The sequence below is a fragment of the Diabrotica virgifera genome, chromosome 2 (genome assembly GCF_917563875.1).
Source record: "Diabrotica virgifera virgifera chromosome 2, PGI_DIABVI_V3a".
NCBI lineage: Eukaryota > Metazoa > Arthropoda > Insecta > Coleoptera > Chrysomelidae > Diabrotica > Diabrotica virgifera.
In genome coordinates, this window is record NC_065444.1 from 183,500,766 (window position 1) to 183,520,190 (window position 19,425).

A 19,425-nucleotide genomic window follows, 5' to 3' on the forward strand; every position below is an offset into this window, starting at 1 on the left:
TTGCCTGATCTACTATAAATGTATTACAGTGAGGTATCTAAATGATGTTGAGATAAATCTAAAGATATCGATTGTAATTGATTGCAGGTACTTTTGACATAGAATAATCACCCCTTATTGAAATTTCAAAAATTATTTTTTTTTAAATTGTCCGACTACAAAATCTACCCCTTATTTTTTTCCGACAACAGTCATTCTTGGTAAGGAATAATTTACTTAATTAAATTTCGTCTTTGTGGGAAAGCTATTTATCACCAGCATTTTTGTCTATATCTTACCTGTTTAGAATGTCCGACTACGAAAACTTCCCATTAATTTTGTCGGACAGAACTTCCAATTGCTTTTTTAACCTTTCATTAAACTCTCATGCAAAAATCAGACTGCTATTCATCACCAACATAATTCCTGTGATGTGACATGTTCTACGTGTCGGACTCGTTAAAATGCCCAACATTTTTGTCGGACAAACATTTTCTCATATATTACATAACGTTGGCTATCGAATAAACTTAAAAACAACTTGCTATTTTTCACAATCATAAACTTGTCAGGACGACACGTTTATCATGCTCCACAGTTAAAACTTCCCCTGTTCCAGTGTTCTCGTGCATCAAAGTTTGTCCGACTAGACACCGTTAAGCTATTAACAAATTTTCAGCTTGCTATTAATCAACTTTTCTTTCTTACGCGGATTGAGTGGTCTAGCTATTTTTGTCTGCCACATGCGCGGGATCGCTTGGTTAAAAGAGATAGATGTGACCACCTATCGACTTTTTGCACTGTATTCCCTGTCTACCCTTATATCTATGAATACATTTCCCTTTAAGAAAAACTGTCACTTTTGACAATAATTCATAATAAATTGCAATCATAACTTCAAATTTAAACTAATCGATTTATTTTGGCAGCAAATTATTTCTAGCCATGTGACATATTAATTACATTATTATTTCATTTGTAGAAAGTTGAGAAAAATTACGTTATATAATTTTAGTAATAATTTATTTAGGTACCCTTTTTCAATCAAGCAAAGCATTATAGCACGAAGAATGATATTCAATAGAATTTTCACTAGTAACACCACTAGAGGTCAAATTATTTCCGGAAATTTTCTAAAAATATTCATGATCAAAAAAAAATTTCCGGATATTAATTTGACTTCGCGTGGTATTCGGTAAGAAAATTCCACACCAAATTTGCATTTGAAAATCCAAAGCTGCATGAACAGATTAATAGCGCGCCATAGCTTTGTCAGCAATTATTTAGGCTTTCAAATTCGTAATTTCTACTCATTGTAGTTGCATTGAAATACCATTTCAAGATAGAAAATCGTATATTCTTCAATTTTACATAAGTTTTGAGTAACTACAAGTGATAGAAAATGAATCAAAACTAAATTATGTAAACAAATAAAAACCAGTCTGTCAAAAATGTTGTGTTATTGTAAACGTCAAAAAATTTCCACTATAATTCGCTGTTGGGTACCCCACGAGCAAAAAATTTCCGATAAAATACCTCCGTTGCCATGGTGATCTGTCAAAATAATGTATTTTGATTGGTTCAAAATTACAGGTGTGGAATTTTCACAATTATCTGGCAACTGAACCTCATTGAACTGATGACCAAGTATTTTACTAACTTTGTCAAATATTCGAAAATTACTCAAAAATGTTCCGTTGAATGGTTTCACTTTTGATTTGGCGACTTAAAATTTAAACTGTTGACACTCAAAAATAGACACAAAAACACTCCATAGTTAATATAAATTTTAATTTCCAACACACGTGGCAAACAGAAACTCAGAGACCATGTACTTTCAAATACTACTTTGTATAGCACAAAGTGTCACACTGACAAATGCAGCCTTCTATTACATACTTTTAAGCATAATGTGTCATATTTACGTCTATTCTTATAAGCACCGAAGTTTTAGACTCTTCACATTTTTCAATGTCGTTTACAGGGTTAAGATTTGAGTATGGAAAAACATGTATACAACGTTTTTTGTAGGAAATTTTCCGTACTTTCTGATGCGCCTAATTAGAAAACCCTAAGAGATTGGTTTCGTATGTTCTTTGACATTTTTTATTATCATTTTGAGAATATCTAGAACAAACTCCACCCAAAAAAATAATTGTTTTGCAATATATACATGCATTGATACTTACCTCACTGTTTTTGGAGTGTGCATGTATATATATGCACATGCAAATATAAATAATAATATACAACTAAAATAGCTTTATCAATATGTGACTAAAGTCATTCTGAGAAAATGTTTTTTAATTATTTCCTTCGATTTGCCCAAACTTTTTGTCCGACATATAACTTTTTGTGTTACAAAATATAGTTTGTACATAAACAAATCAAAATTAGTTTGCTATTTATCACCAATATTTTTGTCCATATCTTACATGCTTAGAATGTCCGACTAGGAAAATTTCCCATTCATTTTGTCCGACAGAACTTCCAATTGCTTTTTTAACCTTTCATTAAACTCTCATGCAAAAATCAGACTGCTATTCATCACCAACATAGTTCCTGTGATGTGACATGTTCTACGTGTCGGACTCGTTAAAATGCCCAACCTTTTTGTCGGGCAAACATTTTTTTATATATTATATAACGTTGGCTATTGAATAAATTTAAAAACAACTTGCTATTTTTCACCATCATAAACTTGTCAGGACGACACGTTTATCATGCTCCACCGTTAAAACTTCCCCTGTTCCAGTGTTCCCGTGCATCAATGTTTGTCCGACTAGACACCGTTAAGCTATTAACAAATTTTCAGCTTGCTATTAATCAACTTTTTTTTCTTACGCGGGATCCAGGTCTAATATCAAAATCTTCCAAAATGGTTAGAACGCATTTGAATGATGCGCAAAAAGCAAGAGCAATTGACAAACTCAAAGAAGGTTGGTCACTAAGACATGTTGGTGCAGATTTGAACGTGAGCCATATGTGCATATGGAAAATCAAACATAGATGGGATAATTTTCACTCTATAGCACGGTTGGGCGGTTCAGGAGGCAGAAGATCTCCACAGATCAACAGGATGAGATGTTAGTAGATTATTTGAGAGAATCTTGTTTTGCCACAGCTCAAAAAGCTAGCGAAGAGACAGCGTTTCCGGGCAGTATTTGCACTGCACGTAGAAGAATTAAAGCAAATGGACTGATAAATTGTGCAGCTGCATGGAAACCTTTTTTGACTGAGGATCACAATGGGAGACGAGTTGCATTTTGTAATAAATTTATAAACCGTGAAGAGAACTTTTGGTCTAGGGTTGCATTTTCCGATGAAAAAGTATTTCAGTCATATAGCAATGGTCGAGTAAGAGTTTATAGGCCGAGAAATCATAGGTGTGATGAACAATATATGCATCATTAAATGATGCATATATTGTTCATCATAACTATTAAATTTTAATGAATAGTGGAGGATTCTTGGTCAAGGTATGGGGATGGATAAGTGCTGAAGGCCCGGGCATTTTTTATCATATAGAAGAAAAAATTGAATAGGATTACATTACAAACATATTCTTGAGAACTCAAATGAAAGAAACCGTTGATCACGGAATAGAATTGAATTATGCGATGCAATTGAGCAGGCATGGGAAGAGCTTGTTGACTATAACACGAGGGGATTGGTCCTATCTATGAAAAGAAGACTCCAAAGTTGTACCTATTGACAATGATGGGGCTTCCACCAAATATTAACTATTGTTTATTATTTATCATTATTTAATATAAAATAGATTTAAAATAAAATGGATATTTTAAAATCAGACTTCCTTATTTTCGTTAGTAAGCCATAATCCATTTTATTCAAAAGAACTTCTTTCTGTACTTTCCATTTTGTTAAATATTGTAAAATATTTTTATATTATTTTGATTTTTTAATTTTAATCAACCTATTTTCGGTACACCACTGGTAACGTCACTTTGACGTAAAAGGTGCGTTTAAACGAGGTAAATATTTAAAAAATCGGCTCCTAGATACGCAAGCCTGTAAGTAAACTAGTCAATGATCGTAACTGTATTCTTTTTCTCATGATCATCTTTCAGTGCGTCACAGTTTTTCGATTTCTTTCTAACGCATTAAATTGTATGTGACAGAAAAAAAGGCACGTCCGTGATTACAGACGTTTACAACATTTATTCTAGTTATTCTAGTTGTCGATAGATGGCGCCATAATAAAAAAAATAATTTTTTTAATTAGATAATAATATTACAAATATAATCTGTATAATTTATAAGACTAAACAATTTTAACTATTTATAATGGGAAATAAGCCACAATATTATTAAAAAATGATTTTTATTAACGTTTCGACGCCCAAATCGGGTGCCGTTGTCAAAATACAAAATACTACTAACATAAACAAAAATGTTGTTGCTTAGTAAAAAAATTCTTCTAATAATTTATTTAATTTGAGTCATTTATATCGGCAATTCAGATACATATGATACATTTTAAAGTAGAAGACTTTAAAATGATATTGCCAATATTTATGAGTTGCGTTCCTGGGACGACTTTACTGAAAGATAGTTCATTCGATTACATGAAATCAACCCCAACTCAAGAATATCCGTCACAAAAAAATCATAGCATGTGATCTGTCTTTAAAAAGACAACCATATGCAACGGTGACATTAAAATTCTCGCGTTAGAGATCTCATAGTAAATCACGAGGGAAAACCAGAAAAAACCTCGTGATACTATCCCGACATCGTAAGTATTTGGTCTTACATTTAATTTACTCTCAAAATTAATACCAAATTCTGACTTTACTATAATTTTGTTTAAATTATAAATAATATCAATAATACATGGATATATAAGTAATACTAAAATATAAAATATGTACTAACTCGACTATTGACTTAATAATTGTTGTATTTTCTTTCTATTGACTTCCTATTTCAGTATGGAAAAATTTAAATTATAAACGAAACCAATTGTGTCGCAAATTCCTCGGTGGAATGCAGTAGGATGTGGATACCCATACTGAAAGAGGAAGTCAATAGAAAGAAAATACCACAATAAGTAAGTCAATAGTCGAGTTAGTACATATTTTATATTTTAGTATTACTTATATATCCATGTATTATTGATATTATTTATAATTTAAACAAAATTATAGTAAAGTCAGAATTTGGTATTAATTTTGAGAGTAAATTAAATGTAAGACCAAATACTTACGATGTCGGGATAGTATCACGAGGTTTTTCCTGGTTTTCCCTCGTGATTTACTATGAGACCTCTAACGCGAGAATTTTAATGTCACCGTTGCATATGGTTGTCTTTTTAAAGACAGATCACATGCTATGATTTTTTTGTGACGGATATTTTTGAGTTGGGGTTGATTTCATGTAATCGGATGAACTATCTTTCAGTAAAGTCGTCCCAGGAACGCAACTCATAAATATTGGCAATATCAATTTAAAGTCTTCTACTTTAAAATTTATCATATGTATCTGAATTGCCGATATAAATGAGTCAAATTAAATAAATTGTTAGAAGAATTTTTTTACTAAGCAACAACATTTTTGTTTATGTTAGTAGTATTTTGTATTTTGACAACGGCACCCGATTCGGGCGTCGAAACGTTAATAAAAATCATTTTTTTTATTAATATTGTGGCTTATCTCCCATTATAAATAGTTAAAATTGTAAAAATGCCACAAGAAAATAGCTTCAGAACAACATTAAGACTATACAAATCAAAGAAAATACCATTTTATAAATGCAAGAAACACATTTGATTTGTTTTTATTCCAAATTGAAAATAAAATGTGACAACTGTCAGATTTAACTAAAATGTCATATTAGAATAAATGTCATAAATGTGTATTATCACGGACTGACCCTTTTTCCTACCATTTGTTACGCACTGAAAAATGCTCATGAAAAGGACAATACATGTCAAATTTTACATTTTTGAATATAATTTTTAGACTAAAATTGAATCATGACCAAATCAAGAAATAGATCGAATAAAAATAATAGCTTGAAAATCATATTTACCTCTTGTATCAACGATTTTTCACGAATAATGGCAACTTTTTAGTCACTGTTTAAGGGAGCACCAACAAGTATGTACCACTAACAAAGTCGATACGTTGAAAAAATATCTCTATTGATGTTTGGTAATCGTTGAAGTACCTGAAAAAGGAAAGAATGCCATTAAAAGTCTAATTTGGAAATAGATAAAAATAGAAGGGGAAGCACGAGGTGTACACATTTTTTATGCGTTTGGAACGTATGACCTCACGTGAGATAATGCAATTGCATAAAAAATGTATACATACTTTACAAATAATGTAATGTTACCATAAAAAATAGAATAAAACATAAAAACACTATTTTTTTCGTCGACATACATTTTTTTAGTCTTATCACTAAATTTCAGAATTCTATTAGATTTAAAGGGTTCAAAAGGAGTAATATTGTTTAATAAAAATTACGACCTATATTACAGCTTCACGGCACAAAACTACAATGACACAATTAACAAAATCAAACAGGTCTATTTTACAATCTACTGTTTTTTGACACAGCATTATTAGCAAAGTATACCGGGCAATTTTAGGGTCAAAGTTGAACTTGTGCCGTTGGTTGCTTTTGCTGGGGGTGACACTCACCTCTTCTCGGAGGTGAAAAAACTCGCGCTTAAAATAAGTCCGGAAATGTATAAATTGACTAAGGCGATGGTCTCCAATACACGCTGTATGCAGCCTACGGCATCTATTGGATACATCCGGCAACATAAGTCGGTAGTCACTACAATTCACCCAGTAATTTGACTTTGTTTTAGAATTACTCTCTTGTAACTATTTTTGGTTGTAAAGGTAGTTTTGTCCTTCAAAGTTTAATAAAAATAACGAAAATGAACAATTTTCTTACGGCGTGACGTTTTCCTACGCAGCCTACAGCGTATATTGGAGACCACAGCCTAATTCTAAGCAACTTTCGTACTATAGAGTTTTTTAAGTAAGTCGAGTAGGTACTTTTCGAGTTATTTGCGATTAAAAATGTTTACATTTCGACAAAAAAAAATCACGTTTTCAGACGGTTTTTCGCAAATAACTCAAAAACTATGTATTTTATCAAAAAAAATATTTTTAACAAAAATTTAATATAGAAAAAAGCGAAACGAGTTGTATATCCGTTTAGTCTATAGACCCAACAAACGCAAAGTTATAGCTCATAAAAAATTTCTTAGTCGTTAAATTCCAATTTGAATATTTTAATATAAAATACCTAAAAAATAAAGCATTTTTTGGGAAAAACCAATTAAAACGTTTTTAAAGGCTTTATAAAAGTTTCAAGCATCAAAACTAAGCGAGTTACGCTCAAAATCAAATTGGCCCTTTTTTTGATAAAAAATCGTGAACATCTCCCCCTATTTAGCACCCCAAAATAAAATTAATCGTTCTTCTTCTTCTTCAGGTGCCATCTCCGCTACGGAGGTTGGCAATCATCATACCTATTTTAATTTTTGAGGCAGTAGCTCTAAATAGTTGTTTTGGGCTGCATCCAAACTATTCTCTCAGGTTCTTCCGCCATGAAATTCGTCTTCTTCCGATGTTTCTTCAGCCATCTATCTTTTCTTGCATTATGAGTCACAGGATGCCATACTTCTCGCCCCGCATCACATGTCCAAGATACTGTAGTTTTCTTTCTTTAATTGTAAGTTCAACTTCCTTCTCTTTACCTATTCTTCTCAGTACTTCGTTGTTCGTAACTCTATCTACTCAGGAAACCCTCATAAATCTTCTATAGGTCCACATTTCAAAGGCGCTAAGTCGTATCATTGTCTCTACATTTAACGTCCATGATTCCACTCCACTCCATAGTATAGTACACTGTATACATAACATTTTGTTAGGCGTACTTTAAGAGCTAATGTTAAATCTTTGCTACAAAGGACTTTTTTCATTTTCATAAAATTAGAACGGGCTTTTTCGATTCTGACTTTGATTTCTGCAGTGTAGTCATTATTTTCTGTTATAAGTGTTCCTAGGTAAGTGTACTTTTTTACTCTTTCGATCTGCTGGCCCTCTACTATTAAGATTTCGTTATTATTATGGTTGTTTTTACTAATTTTCATAAACTTCGTCTTTTTGCTATTGAGAGAGAGTCCGTACTCCCTACTACCTAGACCTTACTATTTTACTCATGAGTATTTGCAGGTCTTGTAAACTATCGGCTATTATTACTTTATCATCTGCATTGCTGATGTTGTTAACTAAGACTCCATTTACTCTTATGCCGACTGTTTCATCTTCCAGAGTTTCTCGCATTACCTCTTCAGAATAAGCGTTGAATAATAGAGGTGATAGTATGCAGCCTTGCCTGACTCCTCTCTTTATTTCCATTTCTTCAGATGTTTCTTTTTCAATTCTTACTATTGCTCGCTGATTGTAGTAGAGGTCTGTTATTAGTCTTAAATCTCTTTCATCTAGGTTTTTAGTTTTCAGAATTTCCATGAGTCGATCATATTTTACTTTATCAAACGCTTTATTGTAGTCTATAAAACAGACGTAAAGAGGACGGTTACATCCAAACATCTCTGTGTCAGCACGTTGAAGGAGAATAATGCCTCTCTGGTACCCATACCATTGCGGAACCCATATTAAGTGTCACTAATATCCAGCTCCAGTTTAGAGTGTATTCTGGCGTGTAATTTATTAATCGTTACCGCTTTACAAAAAATTTACTTTACTTATGAAAGAAAATAAGAGATTTTGGTATCGGGAACAGAAATATTTCTATGCAGAACTAAATTACGGTGAATTTTTATTCGAGTGTTTTTGGTGTAAAGTTAAAATCTTCGGAGTTACAGAGCAATAATTAAAAATAACACGATTTCGGAATGCACATTTATTAAAAAGAAATAGCACACTATCTTCGGACTTTGCATAGCTATATTATTAATATATATGTACAATCATAAGATTCGTTTCCAGCAATAAAATTGCTGGTAAATAATTTTTCCTTGTTTTTTCGTAATTTGCCCAGAGTAAATAAGGAAACACGTTATGAATCTAAATTGACTCCTGGTTGTTTTACATAAATATTTCAGCTATATTAGCGTATATGGGTATATTATTATTATACGTCTAATGTACCTCTTGCCGTATGCTGGAACAGTTTTATTTCCCAGTGTATTATATGTTGTGTTTGGATAGTGATAAAATAAGTAGTGATAAAATATTTATTTTAGTAATTTTTTGAATTAGAAAAACATGAAAATGTTATCGTTAGTAAAAAAGTAAGTAACTTTATTTTTTGTTCATTCTACATTATGTCACATTACCTAGAAGAACAAAAACGTCTGCTGATACTGTGGGAGAAGGTTTCAAGCGAGGAAGAAGTGTTAGGTGGCTCTTATGATGAATAACGTATGAGGAAAGGTCAAGAAGCAACTAGGGTCCATGAATTAGACTTGGAGCTCCCTAAAGGTAAAGAATTGGTTGACGAAAATATCGGACGTGAAGGTATTTTATTGGAAAAGATAAGAAAACTTTTTGAAACAAATTCACAATAGAAAAAACTAAAAACTCAAAAAAGCGGATACAGTTTTTCAAGCTTTGAAATTGTATTTTCCGGACTATACACTCGAATAAATTGCTCATGTACAAATAGATGCCTTTCAAAAATTGGAGCTCGGTATATTAGAGGTCGAGATGCAGAAGATAAAAAGTTGTGGAAATCAGGTCAGTAGTAGGTCTTTTGTATTTAGCAGATTTTTGAAAGACATCTGGAAGCAAGACGGTACCGGTACAGGATTGTAAGTAATTTTAACTTACCATGATACGAAATCGTTTTCAGCTTCTGTTGAGGGCTTTACGATTTGATAATATGAATGACAGATAATTTAGAAAATAGTTTGATAAATAAGCTCCTTGTAGGAAAATTTTTAATAGTTTAGGTAATAGAACGTTAATAGAACGAGCTAAAACGATTTGAATTCCAACGTTGATGGAAACCAATATTTAAAACAAGTAAATTTTAATGTTTGAATAGCCATCAATTGATATATGTGGTGGACATTACGTCATGAATGTTGGCTTAATGACGTAAAGACATTTTTTTTAATACAAACCGAGGTCATGGGATACCTCACTTGAAAGGTTTTCTAATCGACTTTGCAAAGATCCAGTTATTAGAATATTTATTTCAACAAGTTTAACCAAAACTTCTGGTTTATTATTTAAATATAGCACTTAACTATTTTTTATCTTCTAGTTATTCCGTTAAAACAGTTCCAAAATATGTAATTTTATGAGCTTTTTTAAATTGGACTCCATTTAATTGAAAGTCTGAATCTGGATGTGAGTTACGACGAAATACTAAACATTTTTGGCTTTGTTTGAGTTTATATTAATGACCTTCAACATTTTCTGATAGAATTACTCTATCGTCTGCATATCTAATTACATTAAGTAGTTTCCCGTTGATTTTTGTTCTCTATTCTCAAGTGCCTTTTTAAATAACTGATCCGAGTAAACATTTAACAATGATGAGCAACAAAATGCAACCTTGTCTGCCTCCTCGTTGTGTGTAGATTTCGTCTGTGTAATTATCTCCAATATTTACGACAACAGTTTGATTCTAGTATTGTCTGGTTACAGATAAATGAGAAATTTAAAGAGATAGACCAATTGGTGTATTACCACATTAAATACACCAATTGGTCTATCTCTTTAAATTTCTCATTTATCTATAACCGGGCAATACAGATTTTTAATGACCCGAATATCTTTGTCGTCTATTCCTATATTTTTAGCGTCTACAATTAAGTTAATATTAATCAGCTAGAGATTACAAGCTAGGTATAAATTTACATAACATAATTTCTCCCGAGAGTTTTCTGACGTAGTGTAGTTTTTCTGCTTTCCTTTCATGTTATAAAATAAAAGAATGCAAGATTAATGATTAGTCTAATAACAATCAGCCTAACCTGATTCTCAACACTCACCCACACCTTAATCTCGACAACTAATCACGATCGCCAAGAAGAAATTCCCATTTTATCAATGAACCCTATTCTTCTACATTATGTAACCAGTAAAGTACGCGCCGCAATCTTATGTAAATTTATCAGGAAATAATTCGCAAAAGAATTTATGTTAAGAATTCATTTTTTAACCAAATATGGCGGCGCTCCGATGCTAACGGACTATAGTCGGTTTACTTCCTTTTAGTTGTTACTTGTCGATAGGTAGTTTGTTGAAAACACGTTGAAAATATTTCTAAAAAGAATTTTGATTGAATAATCATTAAACTACACCTTTAAATGAAAGGAAAGTATTTAATAGCTGCTAACAATGGGGAATATATCAAGAAAAAGTATTAGTTTTTTTTCTAATACGAATTTTACAACAATCACTAACGAATAAAAACGTACCTATTTGTTATTATTATCAGGGCCAGTGATAACGGTCCTGTAACGGATGCACAGCAGGCAGGTGTCCCTTTTGAAAGGACGCCAATATTTTCACCAGCTTTTTTTCTGCTGGTGCTATACAAAATACTGATTTAGAAAAACCGTATATCTTCGTATATACTGGACCGAACATGACACAACGTAGAGGTAGGTAATCCACAGAATCGGAAAAGAGAAAGAAATCGTGAGCACAATTAAAACAAAAAAAACTTGAATGTCTAGGCTACATATTGAGACATGATAATAACCGTCTACTTCAATTGAGTGTCCAGGAGAAAATAGAGAGTAAGCGAGGGTCAGGCAGGAGAAGACACTCGTGGCTCCAAAATCTGCGGAAGTGGTTCTGGCTCACATCAGTCGAACTAGTCAGAAGTGCCGCAAGCATGATCAGAATTGCCACGTTAATAGCCAACGTTCGCAACGGACATGGCACTTGAAGAAGAAGAAGAAAAAAAGCGAAGGGCGCCTATGTTAGTTTTGCAGTATACTGTAGTGTACCTACTACCTTATACTGTAGTGCTGGGACGACATATTATTATCCTATTCAAAATCAATTTATTATGCTATAAAAAGAATTTAAATAAAACTTAAAACGATCAGTGGCCAATTACCTAGTTACTTCGATTTTTTGCATTTAGAATCCAATACATAGTTGGAAAATTCCTCCAGTAGCATTATTCATTAGCAGCATTAGCAAGAAAAAGATAACAGAATGTCAACTCTACTACTCTACTACTCTACTACTAATAGCTGCTAACAATGGGGAATAACTGAACTGAAAAAAGAAACAACCAGGCAAAAGTATCAAGAAGAAATAGAAAAATTGTTTTTGGAAACAGATAATGAAGCCACAGGCGCATAAGAAAGATGGGAACAAATAAAGCACATTACAAAAGAAGTAAGCAGAAAGTTGATACCCAGAATTAGAAAAACGACAAGAACTAAGGAGTGGTTTGATAGGGAATGTGTAGAGCTATCAGAAGAGAAGAAAAAGTTAAGAATACGTATGTTAACCAATCCTAACGACAAAAAGAGAGAAGAGTATAACCACGTACGAAAACAGTTAAAGAAAAGTTGCAGGAGATAGAAGAGAAATTTAAAAACAATGAAATAAGATCATTTTATCAAGAGGTTAAAAAAGTAGAAAAAGGTTACCAAAGCAAAACAAGCTACATAAAGACCATAGAAGGAGAGCTAGTAAGTGAGCCGGAAAAAGTTATGAAAGAATGGAAAATGTATTTTGAAACTTTACTAAACAGTGACGATGAAGATCAGGGAGAGGACGAAGACATAACAGAGGAAGCAGATATAAGAATAGCCAAATCAACCAAAGACGAAGTTCAAAGAGTTGTAAGCAAATTGAAAAACAATAAAAGTCCAGGTCAAAATGAAATAAGTGCAGAAATTCTGAAAGCAGGGGGAAGAAAACTACTGAAAAAGGTGTATGAACTGAGAGAACTTATAAGGAAAGAAGAAGAGATGCCTGAAGAGTGGGCCAGAGCCTGGATAATCCCATTACATAAAAAAGGGGATGCAACGATGGTGCAAAATTACAGAAGTATTGCTCTGCTGGACCTGTGCTATAAGATATTTGTTAGAATTGTGAGAGAAAGATTAGAGGTATACGCAGAGAAACTAATAGGAGAATACCAAGCAGGCTTTAGAAACAATAGATTGACGACAGAGCAAATATTTAACATAAGAGAAATTCAAACAACCTGCTACGAACATAAAATGGTTATATATGCACTCTTCATAGATTTTAAACAGGCCTATGACAAAATTAACAGCAAAAAAATGTATAAAGCCCTACGGGAAATGAAAATACCAGAAAAACTAATCAAGCTAATAAGAATGACCTTAAATATGACATCTAACGAAATAGTGTGGAACAGTCACAAATCGGAAGAGTTTGTAGTCAAAAAAGGACTCAGACAAGGTGACCCTCTATCAACTGTGTTATTTAATCTAGTTTTGGAAACAATTGTAAGGAACAGCAGAATAGAAACACAAAAAACGATCTACCGTAACGAGCATCAATGCATGGCCTACGCCGACGACCTTACACTGCTAGCAAAAACTAATACCGAATTAAAGAAAATCATGAGAAAATTAGTCAGAGAGGCAAAAAAATTCGGCTTAGAAATAAATGAAGGAAAGACGAAGTATATGGTGCTAGGCAACACAGAAAGAGAACCTGAAGATATGCTAAAGTTAATAGCGTTCAATGAGAAATAATATAAATTTAAACGAGTAAAGCACTTTACATATCTAGGTGCCATAATAGATGAAAAAGAACACGAGCAAAATGAACTAAAGCACAGGATAGCTAAAGGTAACCGAAAGAACGGCAGTTTAAAAAAATTAGTAAAATCGAATTATGTATCAAGAAAGACGAAAATCAGAATATACCAAACTGTAATAAGAGCAACAGTCACCTACGGATGTGAGACATGGGTACTAAACAAAACAGAAGAAGAAGTGATAGAGAGGTGGGAACGCAAGGTACTGAGGACTATTTTCGGGGGAAACAATACGGCAGACGGTTGGTAAAAAAGAACTAATCAAGAATTAAGGATGCTTTACAAGGAACCAACTATAACAAGATACACAAAGGCACAAAGAATCAGGTGAGCAGGTCATGTCGAGAGGATGGATAGGTCAAGAATGCCAAAGAAGGTACTGTTAAGAAGACCAGTTGGGACAAGGAGACGAGGTAGACTAAGAAAAAGATGGCACGAAAAGTTTCAAGAAGATATATGATCGATGGAAATTACAGACTGGAAACAGAAAGCAAAAAATAGGATACAGTGGAGAAAAATAGTGCAGCAATTTTTACATAGACATCAAATCATATTGTCATTTGTATTATGTAAAATTTTAATTGTTAAATTGTAAAGCCCTATAGGTCTGGATCCCGCGTATGAAAAAAAAGTTGATTAATAGCAAGCTGAAAATTTGTTAATAGCTTAAGGGTGTCTAGTCGAATAAACTTTGATACATGGGAACACTGTAACAGGGGCAGTTTTAATTGTGGAACAGGTTAAAAATTTGGAACGGTCAGACCACGAAAACGGCACATTTATTTTGTCCGACAGAACAGACTTAAACTCTCCGAACAGAGATTAAACTCTCATGCAAAAATCAGACTGCTATTTATCACCTGTCATAATTTCTGTCATTTGGCATATTCTACATGTTCCACTCATTAAAACGCCCATTTGGTGATAAATAGCAGTCTGATTTTTGCATGAGAGTTTAATCTCTGTTCGGAGAGTTTAAGTCTGTTCTGTCGGACAAAATACATGTGCCGTTTTCGTGGTCTGACCGTTCCAAATTTTTAACCTGTTCCACAATTAAAACTTCCCCTGTTCCAGTGTTCCCATATATCAAGGTTTGTCCGACTAGACACCCTTAAGCTATTAACAAATTTTCAGCTTGCTATTAATCAACTTTTTTTTCATACGCGGGATCCAGACCTACTAGGCCTACAAGGCCTGTAGAGAATATTAAATAAATAAATAACAATGGGGAATATATTATCAAGAAAAATTTATTCTTTTTTTTTCTAATACGAATTTTACAACAATCACTAACGAATAAAAACGTAACTATTTGTTATTATTATCAGGGCCAGTGATAACGGGCTTGTAACGGATGCACAGCAGGCGGGTTCCCCTTTTGAAAGGACGCCAATATTTTCACCAGCTTCTTTTCTGCTGGTGCTATATAACATACTGATTTAAAAAAACCGTATCTCTTCGTATATCCTGGACCGAACATGTCACCAACAAAGAGGTAATCCACAGAATCGGAAAAGAGAAAGAAATCGTGAGCACAATTAAACCAAAAAAACTTGAATATCTAGGCCACATACTGAGACAAGTACCGTCTACCTCAATTGATTATCTAGGGGAAAATAGACAGTAAGCGAGGGCCAGGCTGGAGAAGATACTCGTGGCTCCAAACTCTGCGGAAGTGATTCGCTTACATCTGTCGAACTATTCAAAAGTGCCGTAAGCAAGATCAGAATTGCCATGTTAATAGCCAAAGTTCGTATCGGACGGCGCACTTGAAGAAGAAGAAGAGAAAAACCGAAGGGCGTCTATGCTAGTTTTGTATTATACCGTAGTGTACCTACTACAATATACCATTGATTATAGACACGGAGTGTTTATAATCAATGCTTATACTGTAGTGCTGTGACGAAATATTATTATCCCATTCAAAATCAATTTATTATGCCAGAAAAAAAACTGTAAATAAAACTAAAAACGATCAATGGCCAATGACCTAGTTACATCGATTTTCTGCATTTAGAATCCAATACATAGTTGGGAAATTCCTCCAGTAGCATTATTCATTAGCAGCATTAGCAAGAAAAAGATAACAAAAAGTCAACTCTACATCAACCAAACCTCTAAAGAAAGAGTGACGCACTACAACTAACTCAGCGCCATAATAAATGAAGAAAGGACCAACAACCAAGAGATAAGAGAATGCATCGGAAACGATAGATTCACCTTCAACCATATGGGAGCCTTTTTCAAGAACCACAACCTCTCTCTTGGTATAAAAGTAAGAATGGTGCAATGACCCTGAACAAAGATGTGTGCAGAAAATTGGAATCTATTTGAGATATGGCTATATCGAGGAATTCTTAAAATCTCATGGACTGATCGGGTTACAAATGAGGAGGGCCTCAGAAGAATAAAGGAACCGAGAAGTACTGCCCACTATCAAATCCACTCAAAAGTTAGAATACTTTGGACACATTATGCAAAATTATTCTAGATATGCCGTCCTACATGCCATCCTGCAAGAAAAAATATGTGGCAAGCATGGTCCACAAAGAAGTGCGAGCTTTTCCGCACTGCTGCATATAAGATAAAGATTGTCATGATGATCGCCAACATTCATCACGGATAGGCAAATCAAAAAACACTTATTTTGCAAATATTGTATTGCAAATTCATAGAAAACTACACGGCAATGTTCTCAACCCCGACACGGCGCATTCCAATGGTTGATAGGAGACTAGACGTCATATGTAAAAAGCCATGTGTGAATAAGGTATAACCAAATAAACACCCGTGGATCAACTCAGAACATGGCATGAGGTTGACATACTGTAGATTTCTCATCGATTACGGTACGAGCACACAAACATATTATACATACAGTGAGCACGTGAAGGTTGGAATAAATTCATTTTCTCGAGAATGGACGATTCTGGAAAAAAATCCCAAAACAGGTCAATTTTTATTATTAAATTGCGACTTTTTGGCATATATATCATACTAGTGACGTGATCCATCTGGGCGTGATGACGTCATCTTAAAAAATTTTAAATGAGAATAGGGGTTGTGTGATAGCTCATTTGAAAGATAATTTAATTCTCTATTCAGTAATATAAATATTAATATATTTATTTATACAGAGTGTCCAAAAAAATTTTTGTGAATTAAATTTATTGACATAAAAAAGAAGAATGTGTTACCTCACAATACATTTTACTGCTATCAGAAAACAGGAAATAATGTTTATTTGACAAATAAATATTGCTTTTTGCTTAAATTCAATATCAAAGCCGCCACCCGCCTTCCTCTTGACAGTTTGAACATTTAATTTAAGCGAAAAGCAATGAATATTTTTCAAATAAACATTTTTTTCTGTTTTCTGAGAGCAGTAAAATGTATTTATGATTAAATAAATTACATGCAATCTTCTTTTTATGTCAATAAATTAAATTAAAAAATGTTTTCTTGGACACCCTGTATAAATAATTATGTAAATGTTTATATTACTGAATAGATAATTAAATTACTTTTCAAATGAGCTATCACACGAGCACTATTCCCATTTAAAAAAATCATCGATGACGTCATCACGCCCAGATGGATGACGTCACTAGTATGATATATACGCCAGAAAGTCGTAATTTAAAAATAAAAATTGACCTGTTTCAGGATTTTTTTCCAAAATTGTCCATTCTCGAGAAAATGAATTTATTCCAACCTTTACGTGCTCACTATATACATACACAGAAACAAACACAAACACACATATTCGCTGAGGGTCGGTTGTATGGTCCAATTTTTCTGCAACTAATGCGCTCTCTAATCTCGAGGTGTAACACCATTATGGCCAGGGGTGCATGGCACAGGGGATAAAGTGTTGCCTTAAGCGATGCCCCAGAGAGCTGGCCACCTCTGGATAAATATATCCTTAGCACGATAAGAGCTGCCATTCCTGAAAATATTTCTTGCCAACTCGTGGGAATAAAGATACATAGTTAACGAGATAAAAATTTAAACTACAATCCAGACAACGGGAACGACCAGAGAGGTGACTCTGCATCTGTTCCAAATACTCAGCTAGAAGGTGTTTCTGGAGGAACAGACTCTGTGCAAATTATCAAAAACTCCTTTCTGGATGATTTTGCCACCATCTTTGAAAACGCCGCCATCTTTGAAAGCGATTTTCAAAGATGGCGGCGGCACCTAGACACCTATCTGATTTTCTTCTATATCAGGTTCAAGCAGACCTGATTATCAACAAACTGGAATGAGTAGTGGATGAGGTTCCTATTGGAAGTCAAAATAAACTTCTTCAGTTCCATAAAACAGTTCCTCGTTTAGCGCGCCAACTATATGGGTGAACTATGGTAACGAATCCAAAAAAAATGTAGTACATATTGAGATGATGAGGACTAAGGTAGACTGGCTAGGACCTGTAATACGGAGAAAACTGGCATGTGGACGATCCCAATCACCCGCGTCCCCGAGAAAGAGGATGCAGCAGCAACAATCAGGACCCGCCTACAGAGGCAAAATCAAGACGTTCGAGCGGAATATTGGTTGTTGAAAAATAGAAAGATCGGGGAGGACGCGAAGTCTAGAATACGCGATCAACGAGATCTTCAATAGACTTCAACAAAATTTACAGAAGAAGGGAATTAGAGGGATTGGGTTTTCTAAGGCTTAAATGATACCCATCTAAATCTGGCAAGTGAAGTAAAGTATCTTGAGGTAATGTTAGACTCGAGGCTTAGTTGGAATCAGCAGATACAACGAATAACCAATGCTGTATTGAATTTATAACACGGTGGTAAAAGCAACATCCCCAAACTAAGCAAGATGTGAAGATTTACTTGCGTCGGAATCAGAGGGGCTATGAGGTGCACACCAACCGCAGCTATGGAGGCCCTACTGAATCTCTTAATTACATATAAAAAGGAAGGCGAGAATGGGATATATGGAACGGGATATATTAGGATATACCAACATCATAAATGGAATTAGGGATACCAAATGGATGATGATTTCTGACTATATGGTACCCAGATATAGACCTGACATACCTTTTGCAATGAAACATTTTGTTCACGAGGGGATGAAGCAGAGAAAACACTCTACCCAGACTGCAGAATCATACTTGGTATACAGACGGGTCTAAAACTGCAGAAGGGTCGGGTGCTGGATTATTCGATAATGATCGAAATTTAAACAATTCTATTCCACTAAGGAAATACACCTCTGTATTTTAGGTTAGAGATTTGCAATTTTGCAGTGTACAAAACAAGTTAACATGAATGTTTTCTAACTGAAGCAGATCAATATAAGGTATGCGGCAAAATAAACGGTACTGAAATTCGTATGCTTCAAATTTGTATGTGTCATGTGCCGAAACGTATTGCGTGGTTTCTGAACGTTGTTATAACGTTTGTCAATATCATGTTAATGTTAGATACTTTAGGATGGTTTTCAGTTTTGCAGAAAATTTTTTTATAATGGAGTACTATTTTCGGCCATAAGGAAAAGGTCACGAAAATGGTCCAAGCTTAAAATCAACAGTGGTTTCAGCAGGACAAGATAAGCTGCCACACTGCCAGAGAGTCTGTTCGAATACTGTGTGATCATTTTTGGAACTTTCTCTCACCAGAACTAACGTCGCCAGATGA

General features: G+C 33.9%; 1 protein-coding gene across 4 annotated transcripts in view; it reads right to left on the reverse strand.

The window, feature by feature from the left end:
• Positions 1–19,425, reverse strand: part of LOC114334888 (pancreatic triacylglycerol lipase-like) — a 221,183-nt gene that overhangs the window by 156,718 nt on the left and 45,040 nt on the right. For 3 of the 4 annotated variants that reach the window (XM_050642969.1, XM_050642966.1, XM_050642967.1), the window contains exon 2: positions 6,035–6,172. The exons of the other annotated variant lie outside the window; for it this stretch is intronic. The gene's annotated coding sequence lies outside the window, so the exon portion shown is untranslated. The remainder of the gene's footprint in view (positions 1–6,034; positions 6,173–19,425) is intronic. 4 annotated transcript variants of the gene reach the window in all.